The 25,209-nt window shown below is 43.4% G+C and overlaps 1 long non-coding RNA gene across 16 annotated transcripts in view; it reads left to right on the forward strand.

Moving 5' to 3' along the window:
* LOC128911117 (uncharacterized) overlaps positions 1–23,682 on the forward strand; it is a 97,441-nt gene extending 73,759 nt beyond the window's left edge. For 4 of the 16 annotated variants that reach the window (XR_008466999.1, XR_008467001.1, XR_008467002.1 and 1 more), the window contains 4 exons: positions 13,199–13,412; positions 13,955–14,108; positions 14,676–14,849; positions 18,476–23,675. This is a non-coding gene — a long non-coding RNA (uncharacterized LOC128911117). The other 12 variants (XR_008467007.1, XR_008467006.1, XR_008466997.1 and 9 more) reach the window with 10 other exon arrangements.
* The last annotated feature ends 1,527 nt before the right edge of the window (positions 23,683–25,209 follow it).

Here is a 25,209-nt window from a genome sequence, read left to right on the forward strand (position 1 = left end):
TTCTTCCCCTCGGTGCTGAGAAGTTGTCTTTTGAAGGGCCCCAACCCTTTATCCCACCAAGCCCCAGGTCTGCCAGCAAGCAAGGGACAAGGCAGGCAGGTGGAGAGCCGGTGGTATGCATGAGGGGCATGGTGGGAATGAGTGGGGCCAGGGGATTGTAGGAGAGGGAGCAGCTGCCACCATGGATGGAGCCTGGGAGGCCAGTGTAAATGTCAAGCGGCAAAGAAAGAAGGCAAGAAATGGCACAGCAGTGGAGAAAGAGGGAAAGGAGAGGGCAAGGAGGAGGGGAAAAAGGAGCACTGTAGTCTTGAGGCGAGGACAGGCGCTGAGAAAAGGAACATGGTCATTATGACATGAAAACTGTTCTCTGTTGATGTCATCCAACCTTTCAGGCTTCACCTCTCCTTTCTGTGCCAAGGCTTTGCCATTCCTCCTCTCCTAGAATCTGTCCCTAGTCCTGCTCCTGGGCTCACTTACCAAAACTGAAAGGACATGCTGTGCCACTGGTCAAATGCACATCCATCTCTGAATCAGGCTTTTCTTCATCTATCTACCACCTACTTAATACAAGTAAAGGCAAAGGAGGCTAAAGGATATTAACAACTGTTGAACTGCCCGCAGTAAATCTGTAAAAACCAGTAAATCTGCTGGTTTGAAAACCAATATAATGGCAGAGTATACTAGGTGTGCAGCTCTTCAAAAGTAAACATCCATTTACAGCAGGATCATAAAAATCTCTGAGGCACTCAACAGCAAGTTGCCTGTGGCTTTTCCCCCTTGTATCTTCAGGAGTTATTGCTCAATGAGGGAGTATGTGGCGTTTTGTGTCAACCGAGAGGTAATTGTGAGCAGCTACTTAAATAGCCCTAAATTATGTTTAGAGAAGGCTGTTCCCTGAAAGCAGCTAGAATCTGTGAATAAACATATTGCCACAGGTGACCACCTGATCTGTGCATACGGGCCTAAAAAAAGCCCATTTGCTAAGTTTAAATAGCTCAAAATAAAGCTGAGCAGACACCAGACGCCAATAGCTGTGCCTGCTCCCTGCACGCTCCCAAAAGCAGCATTGTACGGGGGCTTTGCAGGGGGGAGAGTGCAGTTCAGGTCCTTGCGGCATTGCAGACGACCACATAATGTTTAGCCAGCCCGTAATGCACTCCTGAGGGGACCAGCGGGCTTAAAATACAGGCCTGTAAATACCACACGGACAAAGAAAGATGAAGAAGCGACTAGGCCCCATGAACGGCGGGGATGGAGAAACCCAACATCTTATTTTGCTTAATCCTTTTGCAAACACACTCAATGTCTGCCCAAGTCCGGTGGCAGCTCCTGCCTTTGCCAGCGTCGCCCCTGCAGCTCCCTGGGGATGGGGTGTCCCCCCCCAGCCCGGCACTGCCTTGGCCTCCAGGTCACCCCGGTGAGCGATGCCCAGCGGCTCTGAGACCTTGTGGGGCACCTGAAGATGAGCACTCACTTTCTCTGGATAGGGTCTCTCTCTCCACCAAAGGTGCCCACCCAGGAGCCAGGAACATGGCTTAGGCAGTCCCCCGTCCCCACCAGCCATGCCTGAGCATTGGGAGGATCTGGGGGACCAGCAGTACAGTCACTCCGCAGCTCAGCCGTGTCTCCGGGAGGTAGGACTGGGTGGCAGAGCCCGCTCCAGCCTCCTAGCAAAGCTTGGTTCAACCCCATCCTGCTTGTGTGTGCCACCAGCCTGGAGAGGAGAGGGCTGGGACCTCCTCGGCTCTGCTGAGCCCACTGAAGGCCATGGAGGTCAGCGAGACGTGGGGGGACATGGAGAAAACAGTGGCCTCCGGCATTTGTCTGCAGCAGTTGGGCAGTGAGTGGCGAGTGGGGCTTGGGCAAGCAGGGCTCAGTCCACAGGACCCAGCTTCCAGCTTGGCTGCGGCCCTACGCTGCCAGAATTTTTGAAAGAGAAAGTCCGTGACGGAGGGGACAAATGTGAAGCTGTTTAACGTCTGTGAGGGTTGAAGAGTTCACGGTGACAGCTGAGATGACGCTGGGCCCGGCTGCAGCCCTAAGCCGTCCCCGCTCCGCCGACCTTCTCCTCTGCCTGGAGCAAGTGCCCAGCTGCCTCACCCCGCCATTAACCACGTGTGGCTTCAGCGTCACTTAAAATTAACAGCTATGCACAAAATCAACACATAATTATTATATATTATTACAGGGAAGTGCAGTAGGTCTAGAAATAAACTCTGTGCCTTTTTGAATTAACCTGGCAGCTCTCTGAACAGCTAGAAAAACCCCCAAACTTAATATTTGTGGTAGTCAGTCACATTTTCTTCCTCTTTGTTCTTTTTTGATCAATGGTTGCTTTCAGCATGCCTTGTGCACAGCCGCAGGAGGAGGCACGCTCAGAGCCCTGGCCCCCTTCCCTGGGACGCCGAGGAGACACCAGCTCCACCATCACTCCTCTGGGCGGGTGACGGTGACACCAGTTGTCTCGCAAGAAGCTCCTGGCATCTCCCCATACAAGTCAGGGTCACCCACCAAAATGAGGATGAGCTGCGCTACTTGGAGCGATGGCTGAGCTTGCTCAGCATTAGGCTATACCAGTCTATTGTCACGCACACAAAAAGTCCAGAATTTGGTCAGCTTTCAAATTTTTATTTTTATTTTTTTGACACTTTTAAAAGAAGTCCTTAGGAATACAATTTAAAATAAACCGTAGGCAAAACTTTTTTTGTAGCAAACTTTTAAACAGATTTTACAGAATTGTTTTAGAGCAATTGTGGAGGTAACTTAGGAAAGAAATATAGATGGAAGGGAAAAAACAGTATATCCATTCAAATAATAATAAGTTGGGAATGAGAATAAAGGTAAGTTTTAGAGAAATGAGTAACGCATACCAGAGAGATGAAGCATTGGCACCAGTCCTCTGAATGATCAGAGTTTGTTGGGGTCTTCAGTCTGGGCAGCCCTTGCACCTGGAAAAGCCGTAGGCTATGGCAGCAGATGGGGGCCAGTTTCAGATGGGTGCAGAGCTGTGCTGGTCTGTGTTACACAGGCTGCACTGGGGCTCGGGGCTTTCAGAGCCCTGCTGTCTCCTGCTTAAGGCTCAAAGCGACGCCAGTATCACCTCGGGCTAGAGGGAGAAAAAGTCCCGTTGCCTCTTTGCTACACAAAACCCAGAAAGATGACTCACACCTGAAATGTGAGGGGTTTCCTGACAACTTCCAAACAATCACTTCATTTCATGCCTGGACATCAATCAGTGAATTTCCAAGACAATAGGAAAACAGAGACAGTTACAAATCAAAATATCTGGTGTTTCCTGTGCACGACATAGAAGCTTTCAGCAGAGCTTCGTGCGCATTCCACCAGATGGGAACAGGTACTGTGGGACTCTGTCACCGGCTAAAATCTGTGCCATCAGAAGACAGCTGAATCTCTAGTTGGAACTTTGTGAAACTATAATGAAAAACACAAAGAATACCAGAACACAGTTAACATCCAGTGAAGGCGCAGGCGTGAACCCAATGTGCTAAGACAGTCACTGCCTACATAAGGATACTATTCAGTGGGATGTCTTTTCTGATGCTATTCCTGAGACCAGAGACCCACGACGTTAGAGTCAGCGTATGAAAGCAGATCTGTCTCCCTGCTTGTTTACACAGACTCTCACATCCGTGAGTGTCAGTGATCACTCGGAGCAGTGGCTCTAAATATCCACAACCAGCACCACATCCTACTTTCAGAGAAGTGTTTTGAAACAGTCGTCCAGACTTTTCAGCGAGGAGCGACTATTAGCAGAAGGGGAATAGCAACACAAAATTAGAAAAAAGCAAGCCATGGTGGAACAGGTAGGCTACCTGAATCTCGAGCTGCATGTCAGAGATTTATCGTGCTCTTAATGGAGTCTCAGCTACATTTCTGCAGGCAGAAGGCCTAGAGAGTGGATAGGTTTCAATGGCTGTGTACTTCTCATAGGTTTAGTCTTAGGGTAGCAGCTGTAGCTATCTCAGCAACAGCAAGGCCACGTGGTGAAGAGCTGGATCCTTCATGCATTCTTTGAACACAACCCAGAGGCATTTTTTGCTGCCTTATGCTCACTGGGTCCCTCCTAGAGATCAGTCTTGTTTTTCTTCCATGGCTTCTCTATAATTATAGAGCGTGAAGCCAGTAAATGGGATACAGGATTGCTGCTGGCCAGTTCCCTGGGCTGAAGACGTGCAGGCGGAGGCAGGGTTGTTCATACTGACTCTAGTGAAGGACGGTATTCAGTTCCTTAGTAAATCTATCATGGTGCAGTGAGACGGTGATTCATGTGCAGTGGTGGACTGAATTGCACGCCCAAAGCGTTCACAACCACAGGCTGCCTTCCTGTCTTGGAGGCTGCTGGCCCTAAAGCAGGAACAGACGAGTAGGACACACAGCAGCCTCTGAAAAGCCACACTTTATAGTCTAGTGTACGATGTAACACAAACCATACTGCGTCAGACCAAAGCCGCTGCTAGTCTGGTGTCCTCTCTTCCAATGCAGCTGCAAGCAGATACCTGCAAAACCGTAAGAAAATGGCAAACATATCTGCTGTTTTCCCCCTGCTAATCTTCCAGCCTTTAATATTTTCAGTTCAGGTGATTTTATGAGCTGGTTGTGGTCTCTGGTAATTCCCACAGTCTCTGTTCTGCGTACTTGTCCATTTTCTCCTTGACTCCCTGAGAAATTTTTGCATGTTTTTGCAAATGCCCTTTGAAAAGCATTCTGCAGGGCGAGTGCTGCTGTATGAGGAATGACCTCTGATTTGCTTTGAACCTGGTTCTTATGATCCTTTGCTCTTTGTAGACACCCTTATCCACCCTGTTCGATGGCTTCCAGTATGTTGCCTTTCTCTGAATCTTTTCGAGTTCCAATGTACCTGTTGGAGATGAGGTGACCAGAACTGCTCAATGTGTGTCTGAACCCTGGATTTGTACCCTGCCATAATTGTCTTCTGTTTTGGTCCGCTTTTGGTACCCTAATAATTGCCAGTGTTAAATTTGTTGGGTTTTTTGACCACTGCAGAGCAGTGAGCTGATGTTTTCACACTACCTAGCACAAGCTCGAGGCCTCACTCCTGCCTGCTAATGGTCAGATATTTTTTTATACGTGAAGCTATAATTTTTTCTAGTTATATCACTTTACAGTTATATACATTAAATATAAATTGCTGTTGCATTGCCCTGTACTCAGTTTTGCTGGGGTCTTACACATTTCTTCATAGACAACTCTTGCTACTGCAATATATTGAAATTAGTGCTAGTAATCTTTAATGCGCTGGGCTGTAAGCTGCACTGAGTCAGGAGCTGCTGGAAGTCCTGTTCAGCATTTTCCCTCCAGGGTTAGCAACATCCAAGAGGGTCAAGGCAGGAAACTGTAGATGGTTACAACATCACTCATCTCAGTTTAATTTACTGTCAGATGTAAATCAATGCCCTATCACTGTGATAAAAATCCCTGTGATCTCTGCAGTGGGTAAAGCTGTTTGGTCAGGCCAAGTAGCTGATTTTAAACCAGTCACTAGAATCCCCTTTTTCACCAAAGCAGGTGATTTTGTAATCACTGTAGATACTAGATCCCACCAGGAAATCATTATTCTATAACATTAGCCGCAACGCCAAATTTACTTTGGCCTTTGCTAGATAAATGAGGGAGTTGTTAGTTTGCTTCATTCTCACATCACAAACTGCAGTGACACATAACAAACAAAGCTCAGTTTCTTTGCATTGCTATGCGAACAAAAAAGATTAGAGTAGCATCTTTTTCAAGAATGATGAGCAGGCATCTTTACTTAGATGAAGACGGGAAGTCTTGTGGTTAGACACCCACTTACGAGCCACAGGATTTGGCTTGTTTCCAGTACTGAACAGATTTTTTCTATTATCTTTGAGCCCCAGCTTCCCCATTCAGGAATTTTGTGAAGTTCAAGTGATTCGTATTTCCTAAATTGATTTCTCTCTTCCTCCTCTAACCATTTGGGCTGACTAGGCATGTTCTTCTTCTCTTGCAACAATTAGATTTAAATGAGTCAACCTGGAAGAAATCAGTAGCACAGGATGCACTAGCTTTTACTGAGGGAATACCCCTAAGTGCATGCATTTAAAGAATTAGAGTTTAATTGTGGTGTTACGGCACTGTCCATGTACAAGGTCAACTTCACTTCTCTCAGCTGACACAAATCTGTTCAGTTCAGAAAAAACAGGGACTCAGCAGACAACCGCTGTGACCATACTCATTTTCCTCTTGGGTAGGGATACACAAAGTTCCTGTAAAGGAATGACTAACATGCGCTTCGCCTGGTGCATTACAGCAGCTTTCCAAGGATCAACCCATGAAAACAAAAGAATTCATGAGACAAATACCATGAGCCTCTAGACCCCTCACTTATTCCCAGGAAACTTTAATACTGACATACATAGTGATGAGAACCTGCTTTTCATTCCTCCTGGCACATCCACTGAAGGATATGATTCAGAGATGGCCTCCTATTGTGGACAGGATGGCATTTCTTAGCTTTCACAATAACCAGACATTAAAATATAGATGACTGTACCAGAGCAGCCCTTTTATTTATTTTTTTTTGAATGGCAGTGATAACATTTGGCACATACTTCACGTTTCCAAGAAAAAGCCCTTGTTGCATTACCACAGAACGGAGTACAGCATGTGCTTCCCCTTCCTCCTGATGTGCCCATTTGCCACCACACTGTGCAGTGCAGGGCAGGCGCTTGCAGTGACTCTGGGTACTGCAGGGGGGAGAAATATCCCCAAAAGGCTGTTGGTGCCATATACTCAATGCCTCCACATCAGCAGACATGGGTTAGTGACAAGACAGATAAAAGAATAAGGCCCAAAGTTGGCAGACGCTCAGTGCAACCACTGAAGATGTCCGCTTTCAGTACCTGAATCTGGTTGGCTTTTTTAAGGAACAAAAAATCCTGTTGGTAGTAAACAACTGAAGTTACCACACAGAAAAAGAAAAAAACCCAAACAGCAATCACCTAGTCAAGTGTTTGGGATGGAAAATCTTAAAAGTCTAGCTGAGATGGACGCAGCGTGTCTCCTGCCTGGAATACCTGGGAGTGTTTGTTGGTAGCGTGCCTGATCATGTACTGCTGGTCGGACACGGGGCCAAGCCCACAGCTGTTCCCCCGCCAGCTGCGTGATCCCTGTCCCTCCTGGGCTGTGGGAGAAGCAGGTGACGCCTGGGTGGGACAACTGCCAGGCATTAGGAAAGACCACTTACGCCTATGGTTCATTTCCCAGGCAAGGCATACCTTGTTCCCAGGTGCAAAGCACTGATTGCAGCCAGCATGTCCACCGCCGCACTGTGACTGTTCTCAGGAGTGTGCTACAGCACTTCACGGTGGTGCGGGACCACCGAGGGGGACTGTGAAAGCCAATCAAGCAAATCAGGTGAATTGCACCAAAGTTTCTGGGGGGAAGGAATTTTGCTGCACTGTTAACCATCCATACCTCAGAGCCATTCTTTGCAGTGAGGCAATGTGGGCAGGCAGAGCAGCGTTCATGTACGGATTGTGTAGGTCCCTTTGGTATGCCAGAGGTGAAACACATAAATGGAGAAAGAGAGACTTGCAACTCAGTCACAGGGCTGAAAAGGCAGGTCCGGATTCTGCCACAGCTTTGACTTGCAATCTAACAGAGTCCATCCATTTCAAGGTGCAGAACTCAAGCTTTTCATATTTCAGCTTTATGAATGCTAGGCAGTGTTTTTGCCACATTTCATCTGTCAGATTTCTCAGTTTTATCCACTTACCATTATAGTAGACTAAGCCCCTAATTTTACTGCCTTTCCTCGCTTGTAAATGGGTGACAAGGAGATCAGCTTCAAAGAGGCCTTGTGAAGAGGAGGGTGATAATAGCTGTGAAGTGCCCTGTCTGGTACAGTCCCAAATGAAAGACAGGATGGCTGTGCAAGGCATTATAAAGTCTTTGCAAATTAAGATAATAACAAGGCAGGCCCATATCTTTTGCTAGCCTGTGAGATTCAGAATCACTGCTGCTGAACAGCATTTCCATGGCAGGAACCTGCACCAGCTGCTACAGCCACAGATCAGTCCTTCAGCTGATACCAAGGCACGGGTTGCGCTCCAGTTCTTAGACTCCTTCACCTCTGTATCACCAGGATTTCTTCAGCACACTCATTAACAGCTCACACATACCTACCACACCTTCCAGCACACGCCTCTGCATTCCTCGCCCTGTTCCAAGACAGGGACTCGTGCTCTCGGAGCTCACGTTCGCTGTCTGTCTTATTCATGTGGTCCTACGAAGTGCTGTTAAGCTGTGGTCATGATGAATTTAGCCCATGGTAACCCTGTCCTTGCAGATCAAGGGTAGAATATCCTGTCACCTAACCGGTACTTTGGGGAAGTATTTTACAACTTACATAAAGAAAAAAAGTGCCAGAAGTACCTGATCTATAGTGACAACCTCCGGACCTTACTACACATATAACACAAATTAATGTCCGTCACTTAATGCATTTTTGTCTGTGCTCTGACCTGTGACTGGAACTTTCTCCCAGCCTTTTCTCAGTTTATAAAGCTTTTCCTGCCATCTCTTACATTTACCAAGTCTCCAGTTCACAAGTGCTGTTGGTATTTCCAGCTCTCAGAGTTTCTGTGACAGAGACAGCTCTGTCTTCCAGGGGAGGCAGTACCTGGTAGCTCTGACGGAACAAGCGGGGGGGTCACAGCACCCGACCTTGACTCTGGACCATGGCACAGGCCAGCCAAAAAATAATCCCGCCTCCCCCCCCTTCTCGTTCTTATGTGGTGCAGCAAATCAAAACCTCAGATCAGCACAAATCCTATTGTTCCTTGATTTGCAGTCTAGAAAAAAAAAACCCGAAATCAAGCTCCTCATTTCCATACAGCAAGTGGGAACCAGCCGCGCTTGGCAACTTTCAAGCCTTGGCCAAGGGCAAAGGAAATAGTTAATTTATCACTCCTTTGAAACACAGATCTCTCTGCTTCTCACTGGGGCAAGGGAAAGATCTTGAGTCCCTGACTAATGTTAAAGCACTCAGCTTAGGCTGATTTCATTTCCTATTTTTCTGTTCTAGTCTCAAATTTTATGCCTTGGTTTTTAGTTTAATCCTTTATTTTTAAGGGTTACGTGGCATCAACAGCTTCTCAAAACTATTCATTCTGTCCATTACTTAGACCTATTAGCTGTTTACCTAACATGTTACCTGATTATAATTAAAACAGTATTCTGTGTTTCTGTTCTGGAAAGAAAAATCTAAGAAGTGATATGTGAAGAAGAGTTTGTTAGATTTGTACGGTAGAGAAGGTGTCCCCAGGCTCTGGGTGGGAAAGATGTCTGACTGATTACCCTCATTTTCTTCCAGGCACCTTTCTGTGCATGCAGGTCCTGCTGACCAGTAGATATGAGGGTCATGACAGGTTAAGGTATATATTTTGAGAATTTCTTTATGGCACTTAAGATGTCACTGACAGATTCACCTCAGCCCTTCGCAAAAGCGCTCCGTTTAGGAGAGATGCCTGGGAAGAGGGATGGAAACGCAAACAGGGCTCAGAGGCTCTTCGGGCAGAGAAGCCTCCCTTGTGATCCCTGTGAAGGTTTGCAGTCCTGCTGCAGGGCAGGTCCTCTGCAAGCCTTTCCGAGGGAAGAATGACCTGGTGGTGGGAAAGGACTTTTCTCTGAGACTGATCCCAACCCGTGCCTGCTTTGAGGCTGTGGATTTCTTTAGTTGGTTTGCTGCAATACTGTTTTGATTTAGGAAACTGACACACCTTGAGATGTGATATCACTCGTCTGATTAGAGCAGAAACTCTTCTGACCACACACCAGTGCAAGGCTTGCCAGCTCTCTCAGTTTTATTTTCTGCTCTCAGCTTTGCAGTCCTACATCCATGCTATATTGGCATACACAACACTGCACTTTAAAAGTGGCCAGTCTGTTTTCACTGAAAAAAAAAAAAATCCTTCCTTCTGGTATTTTTGCTAGCATCAGTCCCCAGAACACAATCCCTAACACGGGGAACATGTTCCCCACTGATGTGCCAGACAAAAGTTCATGGCTTTGTCTTACTGAAAATGAAGTCTTGATTATTCATGCAGTTCCCAATGAGTCACTCCACACCCTTGAATTATTTCTGACAGATGTAAAATGCCTTCTGCTGAATTCCTGCTCCAAAGAGCCTTTTGCATGACCGGTTTATCAGTCAATGCAAGCAGACTCATGATTTACAGTGCTTCATCATCATGGCATGTGTAATACTAAACATGATGACTAGGGAAACCAGACCCACCTATTTTTTGCTATAGGCTCACAGCTTCCAAAATCTCCCGACAGCCGCACAAGAGGCATTCATGCCAGGCAGGTGTGTGTGCGGGCAGATCCTATGTTACCCGGTGGATTTCAACACAGCTATGCAGATGAAAGAAAACTGATCAGCTGAGGGTATATGAATTCACTCGCAGGGACGATACGGATACTGAAGTACTAACCTGAAGGCCTATTTCTGTCACTTTTCACTTTCTTGCTTTCTCTTTGCTGCCAAAAGTGGGCTTACCACTGCTAAATACTCAGCTGCGGTACAAGTGATGGATGGTCACTGTTCTCGCGTGCGAGCGGTGGAGACCAGACCTTTTCGTCTGTGAGCTAAAGCTCAGCTCTGCTCCCTCAGCCTGACCTTACCTCCTTTAAGCTGGAAGTACACTCTCTGCTGTGTTTACCCACAAACATGGTTAGCACACATCAGTACGCAGTCAAGAGATGCAGATAAACTTTCCTCCACAGCCTGCAGAAGACAGGCCTGGGCTGCTTCCCAGTTGCTCTGTAGCTTCTTCCTGAAATGGGGGGATCCCCGGGCTGGCCTGAGGATTTTCACAGATCTGCTTTCTCCCACAAAGAAAAGCTCTTTTAGGGGCTCCGTCATTCAGGGGACCTTCTCCAAACAGAGAACCTCCTCCAAAGCAAGAAGGCAGTTACAGTGAGGATGCCTTGAGCGGTACCGAAATCTTGGAGCTCCCCCTGAGACCCGACGCTGCTCTCGGGTGCAGCTCCACTATGCGCTGCTCCATACCCACGGTAATTCAGCTGCGAACTTTGAGATAACGCTAACACCGCGAGGTTTAGTCTGGGCAGACGTAATCATTATCGTGCACACGACACTGCACGTGTCTCACAAGAAATGGTGTGATTTCTTATAGAAGGGAGCTCTGCTGAGCAGGTGAGCACTCACCGTCAGGAAAGACCAGGCAGAAATCCCTGTTGCAGGCACTGGCGACTGCAAGCATTTCAGCGACCTTCCCTAGCAGACGGCCAGTTCTGGCACAATATGAGGCTGGAGACATTACCTCTGCAATGTGAGATTTTAGGCTGGGATTCCACATTTTTTCTCCTACGGAAATCTCTGTCACTGCAAAACACAAAAGCAGTATCCAAACCCATGGTAAGCAGTCATTTTAGCAATTCCGAAATCTATTATTCATCTGGCTAATTAAAAAAAACCCTCCTCCTGTCTTTTTATTCACAGATGGTCATGATGATACCTTTTTGTTAAATAATTGGTCATTTTTGTGTCAGGTTTGACATGTTTTAGGGAGTTAAACTGAGTGTCTTGTTCAAGGAAATCTCTAAGTGAGATACAAATCTCTGTGCATCTGTGAAAGACTTCAAGGTTTGTGCAGATGACCAAGTACATGTTTTTAAACATATATTTTACTAAGTTAAAGGTATCTACACAGGCTGTTAGAGGCTGATCTGTCGTCTCTCTGTCTTGTCAGTAGACCCACTGGATTCTGACAGCTGAATAGAGGCTATTAGAACTGCCAGGTTTTGTCAGACTTTTGTCATACTCCCTAGATAATTCAGTCTTACGCATTTCAAGCAGCTTCAGTGGGAACACGACCAAACCTTTGATTTCCCCCCTAAATTCTATGCTTCTCTTTCTAAGAAGGAGGATTATTCCCACAGTAATAACCCTTTGCATTGTGGGGAGTCAGCGTAACACAGTGCTGTGTTAAGGAGTGCCCGGGTTTGCGCCGACTCCTCAGGCTAGGAGCAGCTCTGCAAAGGTTCTGGTATTAACTCCCCACCCTCAGGAAGGTTACAGAGGATAATGCCACAAGTTTTGCAGGAATAAAGAGCCTTTTTCTTGCTTTTCTAAGGAGGATCTATGCTAGAATAAGCAAACAAAAATTGGACCTGATTTCACATCCCTCTGCTCCCACAGCTATCCTCACTGGAGTCAGTAACTCTGCTCCTGTGGACATATGAGGTGGTATAATGACTCTTAGCTATTCATTCTTAAAGGAGAAGTGTTATTTCTGCATGTAACTATGACCTGTTTTTTAATTTTGCTATATATACCAGTTTACTCTTCAAAGCACATCTATGAATCCTTTGAAATGCATGTGATGCGGAGCAAATGATCAGCCCTTAGAGGCATATTTAGAAAGTTCTAGTTTTGTTTATTTTACATGTTTATAGTTGTCTCTGGCCATATTATCATTGATGATTTTCCACAGTAGCTTTCAAAGTAATGTTGGTTTGTCTCGATATTCAACATTGCTAAAAAGAACTTAAAATGTCAAATGCAAGAACAGTTGTTTGTTTTTTCTCACTACTGCAGCCTAATACATATTTGAACCATGAGCCATCCCGTTACAGCTTCTGAAGTCAAAGTAAAGCTGGATAGTTTATAGCATAGCACAAACATAGCCTGTAAAGATAGAGAAGTATCTTTCATAAATACATGGCATGCAAATGGAGGGACCTTATCATATTTTCTCATTGTATTTTCAGCACGTGCTTGCTTTTGTTTCAAAGGCACTTGGGATGAGATAGTAACCTGCAGTCGTAATGGACAGGTCTTTTATTATGCTGCTTACTTTCTAAATTATCTTCATCAGAGCTTTTCCTTAAACATTTAATTATCTCTGCTCCTCTCTGCTCCCCAGACTTCTCTAATCAGTGGGGACTGAACTAGGTTTGTAAGTGGATTCTTATGCAAATAAAAAAAATTTGTTGCTGGAGCAGAAACAACTTTTCCTTCCCTGTAGCTATACCATAGTAATTTTATAAATTTTATTTTTCTGTAAGAGATCATTTTATTTATTGTAGCTGAAGTAATACTAATAAACAATTTACATTTAAGCACTATGTGTACATATCATAATTCTGTTTATTTATTTGCTTGTAGAGCTTTTTGCCCAACCTCACCCGAGAAAGGAAACCGATTTATAGAAAATCCAGAATAAGATATTGTTTCAACTGTAAAAAAGAATTGGGGGACACGCCACCATCAAGCTGTAAAACTGATCCACCCAAGCTCAGGCCCAGCTGGGAGGGGGACGGCCCTTCTGCAAGGTCAGCTCAGACAAGTGGCCTTTCACCACTGTTCACTCATGCAGAAGGTGATGCAACAAAACTGCCTTTTCCGTGTGCCTCCCCTGCTTTATCCTATCCCGGAACATCCTCTGTGCACCAGGAGCAGGGAGCTCGCTTTGGCACATTTTGGGTGGAAGCTCTCTCTACGCATTAGAGTCCATATAATAATTATATCAATATATTATTATAATATTATATGTTACTATGTAATTATATTAATGAATAGGATTCCTCAGAGATCATAATCTTCTCAGATAGTAGAAGTGATTGCCACCAAGGAGTCTACACCTAAACGCCCCTACCCTAAATGCCGCTGAAGGTATCCTTTGAGCGCACTAGGAACCTCAGCACCCTGCTCTCAACTACGCAAGCTGTAGAGAAGTAAAGTAAGACAAGCTGAAGACAAGTAAATTCTACCTTTCAAGTCCAGCTTATGCTGCCTGAGCACACAATTTTATAGGAGAAAACTAGGATATGTGATTAGAGGCTAATACCAACTTCTCACTGTCCCAGACTGCAACAGCAGTTATTTTGTGGTGACAGCTTGTTCCTTCCATGTATTGCTCAGAGATGGATCCTCTTCAGAAACATATTCCCTGCCTGAACAGAACAAAGGTCTGTGTCGTCTTCTTCAGGATCAACCCCTGTTCAACTGGGATGCCACAGATTTGCCTCTGGGGCCAACCTGAGCTGCACTAGAACGTGGAGGAGGCTGGTTTCAGGTAAGACAGCACGTGCAGTTTGCATACTTGTGGGGTTGTTGACTGCCAGACTTCCATGTGGAAGTCACACCAGGAAGGAATGCATTCCGAAGGGAATTCCTACAGCACCTTCCACAGGGGCTCGCACAGCTGCATGGAGACAGATATGGAGGCAGGTAACTGGTGTCTTGGACATTCAGGAGGATTTTCCCACAGCTCCTCTGGATTCAGGTGGTAGACTCTAGAGGCTATGTTGCCCATCACACTTTTTCCTCTGAGGTGTCCTCTGCAGTAACTAACGTGGTAGCCAGGTTTTCTGTTCTTGGTCCCTTCTCGTGGGCCTGCCCAGGGAATGAGGGGCTCTGGTCCACCCTTGGTCCACCTCTCATGTCAGGGCCAGCCTACCTGAGGAGCTTGCTTTTATTCTTGATGCAATGGTGGCATCTCGTAAGACCACTTGCTGTTAATTTCTGCACTGCACAATGCAGCGTAAGGACTAAGGATAATGTTCAATTACAAAGTGGTGTGAGTAAGAGTATCTGCCAACGTTTGCATATATACGAGGTCGGTGGGTTTACATTCCTTCAGGTCAGAAAACAGAACAAGCGTGATCTCATCCCCATGCCAGTTTCTCCACATTACAAAGTCACCGCAAGACGTGACGACACATTGTTCCTGCTCCGGGAGGATGGGACTGAGAGCTTGTCTGCACCGCTTGGAAGAAGAAACTGGAAGGAACAAACACACACAAGCAATCTCGAGGTAAGAATGCAGCGGAGAACAACCACACTTGTTTTCCTACAGCATGAAACAGCTGAGCTCACAGTATATACCTGCAAAAAACCTTACATGCCTGGTCTTTACTATATTTTTACCATAGTCATTCATGCTCCTTAGTAAAACCACACTTTTTATGAGGGACTGCAAGACCTTAGTGACCACATTTCCTTGGTGTTTGCCCAGCTGGTGGACAAAAAAAGGTCTACCACTTTAACGTGATGTATATGATCTAGTGTCCAGCCCTGATGATCAGTGAGGAAAGCAGAATAGTAGGAGGCAGTTATGCAAAACCTCCACAGAGAAATCGTGTTTTCCCACTCCTCATGTGTTATTCTGTGTGGTAATGTATTAATTCCTTAACTAAACTAATTTGATTATTTTTATAACCCTTACTGATGTCACTCAGAATATTACTGTTATCCTTATAAATACACAGTCCTCTTTCTAAAGAAATTTTAGCCATCTAGCTAACATGCCCTATGACTTTGAAATCAGTACAGTAAATTCATCAACGGAATTGAAAATAAAATTAAGCTTTGGATGAAAGCTATGGTATATACCCCTAAGGCTTATAAATTTGGTCTGGTCCAAGCTATAAGTACATGCCCCCCAGATTAATAGCATTCTGATGGTTTTTATATGTTTATTAGACAGGACTAGACAATTTCAGAAGCATACGTATGCATGCAAAACAAAGTTATGGTTATAAAGGCAGGTCCTGGGTTAAGGAAGCAAATGTATCATACCGAGGTTTACATTGAGCATGGGAATTGCTCAAAATTGGTATGGGTAAATCATACCTTCAAATTTTACTCACTTCGGCAAAACCCAAAAGATCAGACTCCATCTTGCACGCCTTTGCTCTCCGTAAGCAAGCCTGCTGCAGCATAGTCTGTCTGGAGTGGACACAGCCCTGCACTTAGCTCTGGGTCTGGCCAGGGTGTATCCAGCTCTGACGGGCAGCAAACAGCCAAGCTGATGTTGGCACGGAGCTTGTCACCAGCCACGGACTCTGCTGTGTGTACCTGTATGGACAGCCACGCTGTAATAGATGATGGAGAAATTTTTATGCTGCAAGCACATTGTAAAGCCACCATATGCACGGGTCTGTTGGAGGCAAGAGACGGCAACAAAGAGGGGCTGTAGCACTGGCACTGTCAGGATTGGGTTGTCACGTTTACTGGAATGCCACTGGACAATGGCTTAAAAGGCCTGGATGGTGTTGTTTCTAGAAACAGGAATGCATCCACTCTCCCCCAATTTAATACCAAAAACATTGGACTCTCCTTAAGCACACCACGTGTGAGAGTTGAAGTTAATGTTGGTGAACGGCAAACATGCCTCTTGACACCCATTCGGATCATGTTTCATTGCAAAAGGATTGTTTTCATAGAGACTGCCCCTGATTGTATATTCAGGACCTATTTTCCATGCTCAGAGATAAAGTTTCTCACTTCTTTTTTCCAAAAGCTACAGAACCTCAATATGCTTGCTACCTTTGGACCCAGACCTGTAAATCTTGCTCCCATGAATAAGCCCTATTCATGAACATTCTCATGTCGTGAGAAAAAGCTTTTATGGACTCATGTTTTGTAAGTACTAGTGAAAACCTAAGCTAGATAGTACCAAGATAAGACAGTGATGAATACATGTAAGAAGTTTTTGTATTTATAGCCAGACCCTAACACCCACAAAATGACCATACGTATTGAGTAACAAACAAATGAAGTCAATTTCTGAAGACCTACTTGGATAACGCAATTATTATTTTAAGTGCATAAAACTTGAGTAGGGCTCTGGGAATTAGCAACATAAAAATAATGAAGATGATGATGAATATAAAATATTCTCCAAACAAAAAATTGAGGAAGTCTTTAGAGAGGTCTTGTGGTGAACTTGATAAATCTTTCCACAGCTTTTAATTCTGAGTATTAGTTATTTCATAATCTACAGTGCTTACTTAGCAACAGCTACAGGCTACTGAATAAACTATCATGGCAACATACAGCTTTTGCCATAGGCCAGGATCACGAAACTACATGTGGATCATTTGTCATCCTGAATCTGCCTATGCTGCTGTTATTTTATAACTGCAGATCTCAAGATGATTAACAACGCTGGATATTCATCAACCTTATTTCGCAAATGGAGTAACCGTGATGTAATGAGGTGAAGAAATTTGCTTGGTATCATTGAATCAATTAGTGTCCATACAAGGATTAGAACACATTTCCTTATTCCTGGTGCCATCCGTAATCCACTGCACAAGAGCGCCAAACCCACTTCTTATTACCATTCACATGTTTCAACAGACTAGAGCATCAAAGGACTAGGCATTAAGTATTCTTCACTTTTCAGAGTTTTTTTAACAAACTCTGTTATGACTAAAAAGAGGACTTCAGCACCTGGAGAAAAAAGCCCACGACGTGCGCTCTTTCTACCTCTCCATTCCTTCACTCCATCCTCCTTAAGAATCGTGAGTCCAACCAAGCGTTAAGGCCTGCAGTGACATTGCTATGACAGATTTTTGCAGTTCATGACACTTGCAGGAACATAGCACGTAGCCAACACAGCTGTGATACAGGATTTTGCATTTGTTCTTGTTGAATTTCATAAAGGCCACTGCTCCAGCCTCAGTATTTCTGAGTGGCAGCTTTTTCCAGTGATAATGATTTGGATTGTGGCTTATTGCAATGGGAATCCTTCAAGCACAATGCCTTGTTTCAGGGGTGGCTTTGCTTGAGTAAGGACTGTTGTTATTTAGCTTAGACTATCATGGCCTTTTAGGGACTGAAATTCAGATTGTTCAAAGGCTCATACAAATTCAAGACGAGGATGATATTTACACAGAGGTGATAGGTTTTGGTAGTCCTTTTAAGCTTCAGGAAGCCACTGAGGAGAATAAAATAATAATACAGATGCTAAGATGGTAAGAATGGTCTTTGTCTTATTTAGTGAATTTGGAAGCAGTCTGGACATCAAATTTCTTTGCCTCTGTTGTTTTCTTCTAAGCACCTTTACAATGCACTATTGTATATTTTTTAAAAACTCTGGTAATGCTCATAAAATTTATGGAGAAAAACATTGCTGAATTACTCTTTTCTTCTTGTTTTAGAACCTGCGAAAATAAGCTTATAAAACTCTAACACATCTTTAACTTCCATGCCTTCCAAGATATTCTGATACTTTTTCTTTGCAACACAGCATGGAGGAGACTGGGGACAAGTGCTTTCAAGTTTACTCATTATCTGAGCTGTGATGTCAGCTTGTAATTCAGGTTCTGTGTCATCTGGGAAAAGCTGTAGAATGCTCATCTCTGCCCCCTGCACCCACCCAGATGTGGTATCAGATTCTGATTGCTTTAATCATTGAAACTTTTTGCTATTATTTGAATTAGCATACTGTCTAGATAGATTCCTTACAGACCAGAATGTCACTATGCTATACATTACCCAGCTTTTTCTGCCCTGTATTTGCAGATCCCCAAATGGCTTAATTTACCATGTGTTATTCCCTACAAACGTAACTTAAAAACAAAGGAAGAAGGATTGTCCTGCAGTCATGATCTTACCATCAGCAGTCTGTCAAAAATTTTTTTTCTTTTACAGTTGAGTGGGCTAGTGCCAGTAACTACTGCAGAGAGGAATTCGTCCGGGCTGGAATGACGGTCAGTGGGGACTGTGAGGGTGTAGCTTTTCCTTTTAGTATTTCAGCAAGATGAGGCTGAAAGGTATTAAGTCTAATGATTTACAAAGCAAAAACAGGGTTACAAGGTTCCTATCTACGTGCAACTGTATATGAGTCATGGAAGGAAGTAAAACACATTACACATTCTACAGGGTAAAGTCATATGAACTTGTCACTTGGGGTTTCCGGGTACACAACACAAGTCTCTGTCAGGTTCCTGTTACTGACTTTATTTCACATCCCACAGCTTGTCTTTGTGAACACTGGCCAAAGTAAAATGCTAGATCTAACTACCGTTTTCAGTTACGCTGACGTGACCTAAATGCACATTCTATGTAAAAACTCTGGCAATTTGCTAGGAAGACAGTCCTCAAAGCGCTGTGCTCGAGAACTTTGATGACCGAGCATGAGACCACCAGTTCTGGGAAGCCACTGCAGCTCCATGGAGGTCAGCAGCACTGACTGCCCGTGGAGAACCTTACACCGGGGACCTAGCAGATCTCCTGCTGCTGCCACACAGGCAAAGGAGGAAGCAGGAATGAGAAAGCAAATGCGATAGGGAAAGATAGAAACAGAAAATGTGGGAGGGAACTGAAAGCATCTCCCTTCTACTTGCACAACTTAATCTCCAGCTTTTCAAGTTTGTGCTCCGCATCACCTCTGTTATAAGCAGAACCTTGTTTCCCTTCTTGTCTAAGAACACACAATGAAGTTTAGGCTCAAAAATCCTTTAGTAATTTAACACTCAAAATCACTTTAACCCCATATCCCATGTGGTTTTAATGCACCTGCAAAAATACAGGTGCGGAAACAACAGACTAGTGCAACATGTTTTATACAATGCACATACACGCTCAAGACAGTTTACGCAATGCACTGTTTAGTGTTCAGAGTGGTAGGCAGGAGATCAAGAAATCCTAGATTTTAATTTTACTTTGGGCACTGACTTGGTCTGCAGCTTTGAGTGAATCACTTGCAATTTATGTTTCAGTTTTATTACCTGAAAAAATTGGGAGATATTACTTATATGCCTTGTAAAACTTCCAGGAAACTCCCCTAAAAAGCTAACTGTTAATTACATTTCAGCAGAAGCTGAAATGTCTCCGTGTACCATTCACAGAAGCAGCACTACAGAAACAGAAGTACACGATACAGAAGATATGGCATATTTCTTTTAACAATTGGGTGTATGATGGTGTTGAAGGCCTGGTTCTGTAAAGTACTCTGGAAGAAAAGTGGGAATTTTCTTAGGCATCAAGTTATAGACTGAGAAATTTGAACATGCCAGCATTCTTGAAAAAAGTAATTTCAAATACATTATTATGTGCATACTCTCATGATGCTAATTTGAACAGCATGCCTGCATGTGCGTTTTAAGTTTAAAAACATCTGAACCCCCTTTCTGCTACTTGCGTGTAGATTGATATCGCTTAACCTTCATATTCTTACAGAGCTCACCCTGAACTTTCTGCCATGCTAAATCCATCATACTACATATTTACTTACCATTATAGAAGTCTTTTACTACATAAGTAAATACTGAAATATTTACACAGGTTAACCGTGATATTGGTTGACATAGAATAAAAGTACAGTTCCACTGCGCTGCTGTTCTGTATTTCAGCATCATACTTCCACTGTCATCTTTGTCTCCTCCAGTTTGTTCTGACCTATGTGTACTCATAAAGCCCTTGATGATCTGATAATCTACCAAGCAGAGCAGGCTGTGACTGGACAGAGTCACCCCTAGTATCGCCCTGGGAAGAAACTCTGATTCACCGAAGCAGAATACAGCCATCAGACCAAGACTTACGCCCTGTGTGTCTGTCACTGAAGTGAACTGCTTGCCATAGTCGCGCTCAGCCAGGGTAGAAGGGAGCAGGAGCATGCCCACCGTATCCCTCTCATTGCTGGCAAGATGAGCCCCATGCTGAAACAGCACAAGGGCCACCCACATTCTGACAGCAACATTTTCTCATGGCCTACATCCTTTCCTTCAGAAAACTTCCATTTATAGTTCACATCTTGTGCTCGGCTTGTTTTGCACTGGTTTGCACATACCAGCATTCAGTTGGCATCTCCAAATAGTAAGGACTATCAGGTAAGGGCCGTGCGACTTGCATGCACGCTTTCCCATCCAGGCGTTTGAGATCTGGAGGATTGCTGCAGACCAGACCTTCTTTCAGAATTTTGTTTAATCCACCGCATAGCATTGTGCAACCTGCAATTCTGCAACAGAGAACGATATTGATTTCACTTATCGCCTCTGCCCTTTGTTATTGGCACCAGATGAGAAGAAAAAAATGAGCTGTGAGATAATTAGATGGAGACATGTCCTAAAACTTAAAAAAACACCAGGGGATCTTTGATCTAGACAGTGCCTGATTCATAGTAAGATATGGAAACTTCTGAGTGCCTCACTGAGGGGAAAAAGTGAGAAGCTGAATGGCTTTTGTATGGTCATCATAATGCAAACTGAAGGCGCTAATGCTGAAAGATTAGGAAATTCAGAAAAAACACTTTTCCCTTTTCCTTCAACTAATCTTCTCTCTGTATGACTATAGCATCTAAAAATTGTGTATGACTTAATACTGAAAAAAAAGCCAAAGCCGCCTATACTGGAGAGACCACAATAAATTTCAGCTTACAAGCTGAATTAGTCATAATGTACATTACTGTGTGCTGTTGAAGTGAGTTATCTGTACAGTGTAGGTATCAGCCAGTGCAAACAAATACTCTCGTCCAAGGAGGGAAATCTACACCGCTCGTGGTGTTCAATAATCAAACCCTGTCTGTCTACTACTTCAGCAGAGCAGATGACTTTTTCTCCATTTTCAAACATTATATATAAATTGAAAAAGAAAAGAAAGGAAAAATACAGGCCAAATTTGTGCTGATCTAGAATAGGGTTGTTCAAGTGGTACATTAACTCCAGAAACATTTCAGAACCATTCTCAAGGGAACCATGCTTATGTGAGTTGAAATTGCTATTGCCTCTAAAGAGGAAGGGAGAAAAGGTGAAAAAAAAAGAGGTGAATAGACGAGTGTAAGATTTACTAATTCAGAGAGAAACAGTCCGTATATTTTCACAGAGTAAATCTCCTTGGAGATACTGGATAATACGTCGCATAATGACTGCCAAATATCTCATTTTATTAGGGTGGCCCATTCTCAAATGAATGCATATTATCTTTACAGGTTTGTGACCACAACGTTGAAGTAAAAGGAATTTTGCAGTTCACTTTGGTTAGAGAGGGATTCACCTCTATTTTCTACTATTTTTCCAAACCATGTTCGCTTTTAATATAAATGCATCTGACACTTTTTCTAGTATTTGGAAGAGTATTAAAAGAACCAGTCATAACAATTTGATGCCTGCAATTTCAGGCGGCGTTCAGAGTGATATTTAATCTCTGCATCATCTCCTGCCAAAACCATACCATAGCACAATGCCATAGTATGGGAAAGGCAGTAAGAATCCATTATCCTCACTGCAGTTCCAGCAACTGTTACTACATATGTTACGTTTGAACGCTCTGGTTGTGTATTCATCTCAATTTCAGATACAATTAAAAACTTCTTGAGAATTCCACAGGCTTTGTCACCAATTCAGATTTAAGTTAATTCATCAGCAGTGCCTGCACTTGACTAGCATTTTAATGAAAGAAAAAAACATGAATTTATGCACCACGGAGTGCAAACCGTTCAGAAACAGCTTCTTCATGGTAACAGACACTGCTAAAACTTGCTAAGTGCTTGCAGACACATATTTCCAAACTGGATTTTGATAGGAATTCTGCTTGAGCAAGGATTTCAAGCTTGATTCCTGCATTTCATGTATGCCTGCTAGTATTAATTTCAGTTACCCAACTCTGTACCTTTTTAATAGAGAGCAATACAACTTCGAGCCTTAATTCCACATGATATTTACACTGTTCAGTAAATTTATCCACAAACAAGGAAGTCATAGTGTTGCTTCTAATTTTATCACTAACTGAACAACCATGGAAGAACTGCACTTTTTGATGTCACAGAACTACATGTTTTGTAGTATCAATAAAAATAAATGCATTTGTTTTTCCTAAACAAAACTCGATTGTTTCTATTTTATGGCTTTGTATGTCAGGCTACAGCAAAACAGCAACTTCCTCTTTTGAAAAGGAACGACAGCAATTAATTTTCTTATGCATCAATACAGAATTGTTACTAATAAAATGACCTAACACTTAACTCTGTTTACTACAGCAAGACAACCACTAAGGAAAAATATGCTCAGTGACGAAGATTTGGCAAGCCAGAAACTATATTTCGTTTTCCGTGTTCTCAGCGTATTACTATTTACTTTTTGCAACCATTAATATAAGGTAAATTCTGTTGAATTTATGAAGCGTATAGAATGAACAGCTTTACCTGAGACTCACTGCATGATTAAATAAAACCTTGTTAAGCAGAAGGGGAAACAATAGTTGCCTGTTGGAGTAAACTAAAAGAAAATGTCTGCCTTTTAGCAATAGAAGAGCACGGTCTGACATTAACAAGCTCTGAAGGTGAATCCATGGTTTTCTTATCGGCATTACTCTCAGGAGTGGGGAACAAATATTTCTTTCTGACAAATATTTTCTCCATTCTCTCATGTAATGTACTTGCTGATGATCACAAAAGCCAGTGTAAAATGGACTCTCAGGCTTCTGTCTTGTTGACACCAGCTACAAAAGAAAGCCAGTTACCACTTTTCCAACTAGCACTTTATATATTAATCTAGTTTAGAAGTACTGTAAATGCTAATGGGTGGGGAAACAGGGAGAGTACTAAACTAGGGAACTAGTTCTGGTAGCGTAAAGGTGAAATACTGTTTTCTTATGGGATACTTCTTGATAACGCTGTACCAGAAAGTGATTTTCTGCCTGCCCTTTGATGGGGTTCCTGATAAAAGCCTGCTACAAGCTCTCTCTGTGACCTTCCAACTGAGCTTCTGAGATCCACAGCTACTATTTTGGGAATGGCAATAGCTAACAGAAATAGGTTTTTTACTGCATTACACAAAAAAGGAAGAGCGTTAGGAACAACAGCAGTGGCAGTAAGAGCAGGGCGGGTGTGTCAAGAAGGGGAAGACTCCCCGCGGCCCCCAAGTGGACCTGCGTGTTGAATAAGCCTTGCCTGTTGCCCAAGTAGTGCACACGTAGTGCAGGACCCACCCCAGTTACACTACCCTCATGTTTCTGATACTGCTGTTCTTTACTTTCTGGCCTCGGTACTGATGTTACAAGGACATTCGGTCAGCTGCAGCACTGGGAGACAGGACATGGGTGTCTGGGTGACTGGGTGTGCGTTGCACAGGTCAGCGCCACTAGCAGTAACACTACCACAAGATTTCCCTTGGGGTAAAGCCAAAGATCTAATTCTGATGTTTCTGTATCTGTTTTGTATTTACTGCATATATTGTGTATATCCTTCCACACTTAACCTCGGCTGCTGTGATGTCACGTTTGCCGCAGACCGATGCTAACATTGCACAGCCCATCTACGCGTTCGCCTCGGATGCTGTCAAATTCATTCAGACATGAGCGAGAGTGTGACTGTGGTTGGAAAAAACCCCAACAACCACCCCTTTCTTAGGGAGTCACTAATTCCTGACTACTCCCCACAGAGACCACAGCTCCTCTTCTTGGAGACAACTCCGTATCAATAGCCTTTAATGATTTTCAGATGCCTTAACAGAATATAAGCCCCTGAAGAAAAATACCCTATGGTCTTAATTTGCAAAATTTGCAAGGTAATTCTTATCCATACGGAATGACTTAATTATAGTGCAACTGAGAAAAAAAAATCATCCTCCAAATGAAAATGCTGAGTATATCTCTGCTTTTGCAATGTATTACTAATGTGTTTCCACACTACTTAACACCTCCAGGACAATTCCACTGATCAACTCCTAATGCAGAATCTGTTAGGCCTTGCCATGAAATAGGTGGTTATTATGGAAATCCTAGTAGTGATTTTTTTTAAGTATTGTGATATTTTTCATTTAACCCAGAAGTTTGTACCACGTCCATCCATTTACTCCGACAAGCTTCAGAATATTCACTTCCCCAAATGTTCCGTTGTCTCATTTGTCTCAGGCTCCCAAGACAGAACTCTGTTTTGAATTTGCATACACAGATATATACTGTGATCACTTCTTCAGCATTAATGCTGAAGGACAACAAATTGTGCCTGTTCTCTTAAGTGAGTTTATAATGGAAGTGTGCCACCATGAAATAGTAATAATTACAATACAAAACGTAGATCAGCATGAACAACTATTGCTTGTCTACTTTGAACACTTTTATTTTTGCTGAGTAATCTCTGCATTTCATTGACAATTCAATTTAAGTGGATTTCAGTGGAACTACTTACGGAAGTTTTAAAACAAAATTAACAGCAGAAAGCCTGAGACTTACGTGAACAGAATTTAGGTTTATATTCACCACATCATTTTAGTGTCTGGCAACACGAGTGTTTCAGTAGGTGCAAAGTCACAGGCTTTTACAGTACCTGTACAGTCTGATGAGAAAAGCAGGAATTAGCCACAGAAGTATTACTTTTTTTGTATATATTTTGTATACAGCTTCCATTTGGAGACAGAGAATCCACAAATCCACTATCCATTAGAAAA

Source organism: Rissa tridactyla, chromosome 6, assembly GCF_028500815.1.
Source record: "Rissa tridactyla isolate bRisTri1 chromosome 6, bRisTri1.patW.cur.20221130, whole genome shotgun sequence".
In the NCBI taxonomy this organism is placed as follows: Eukaryota; Metazoa; Chordata; class Aves; order Charadriiformes; family Laridae; genus Rissa; species Rissa tridactyla.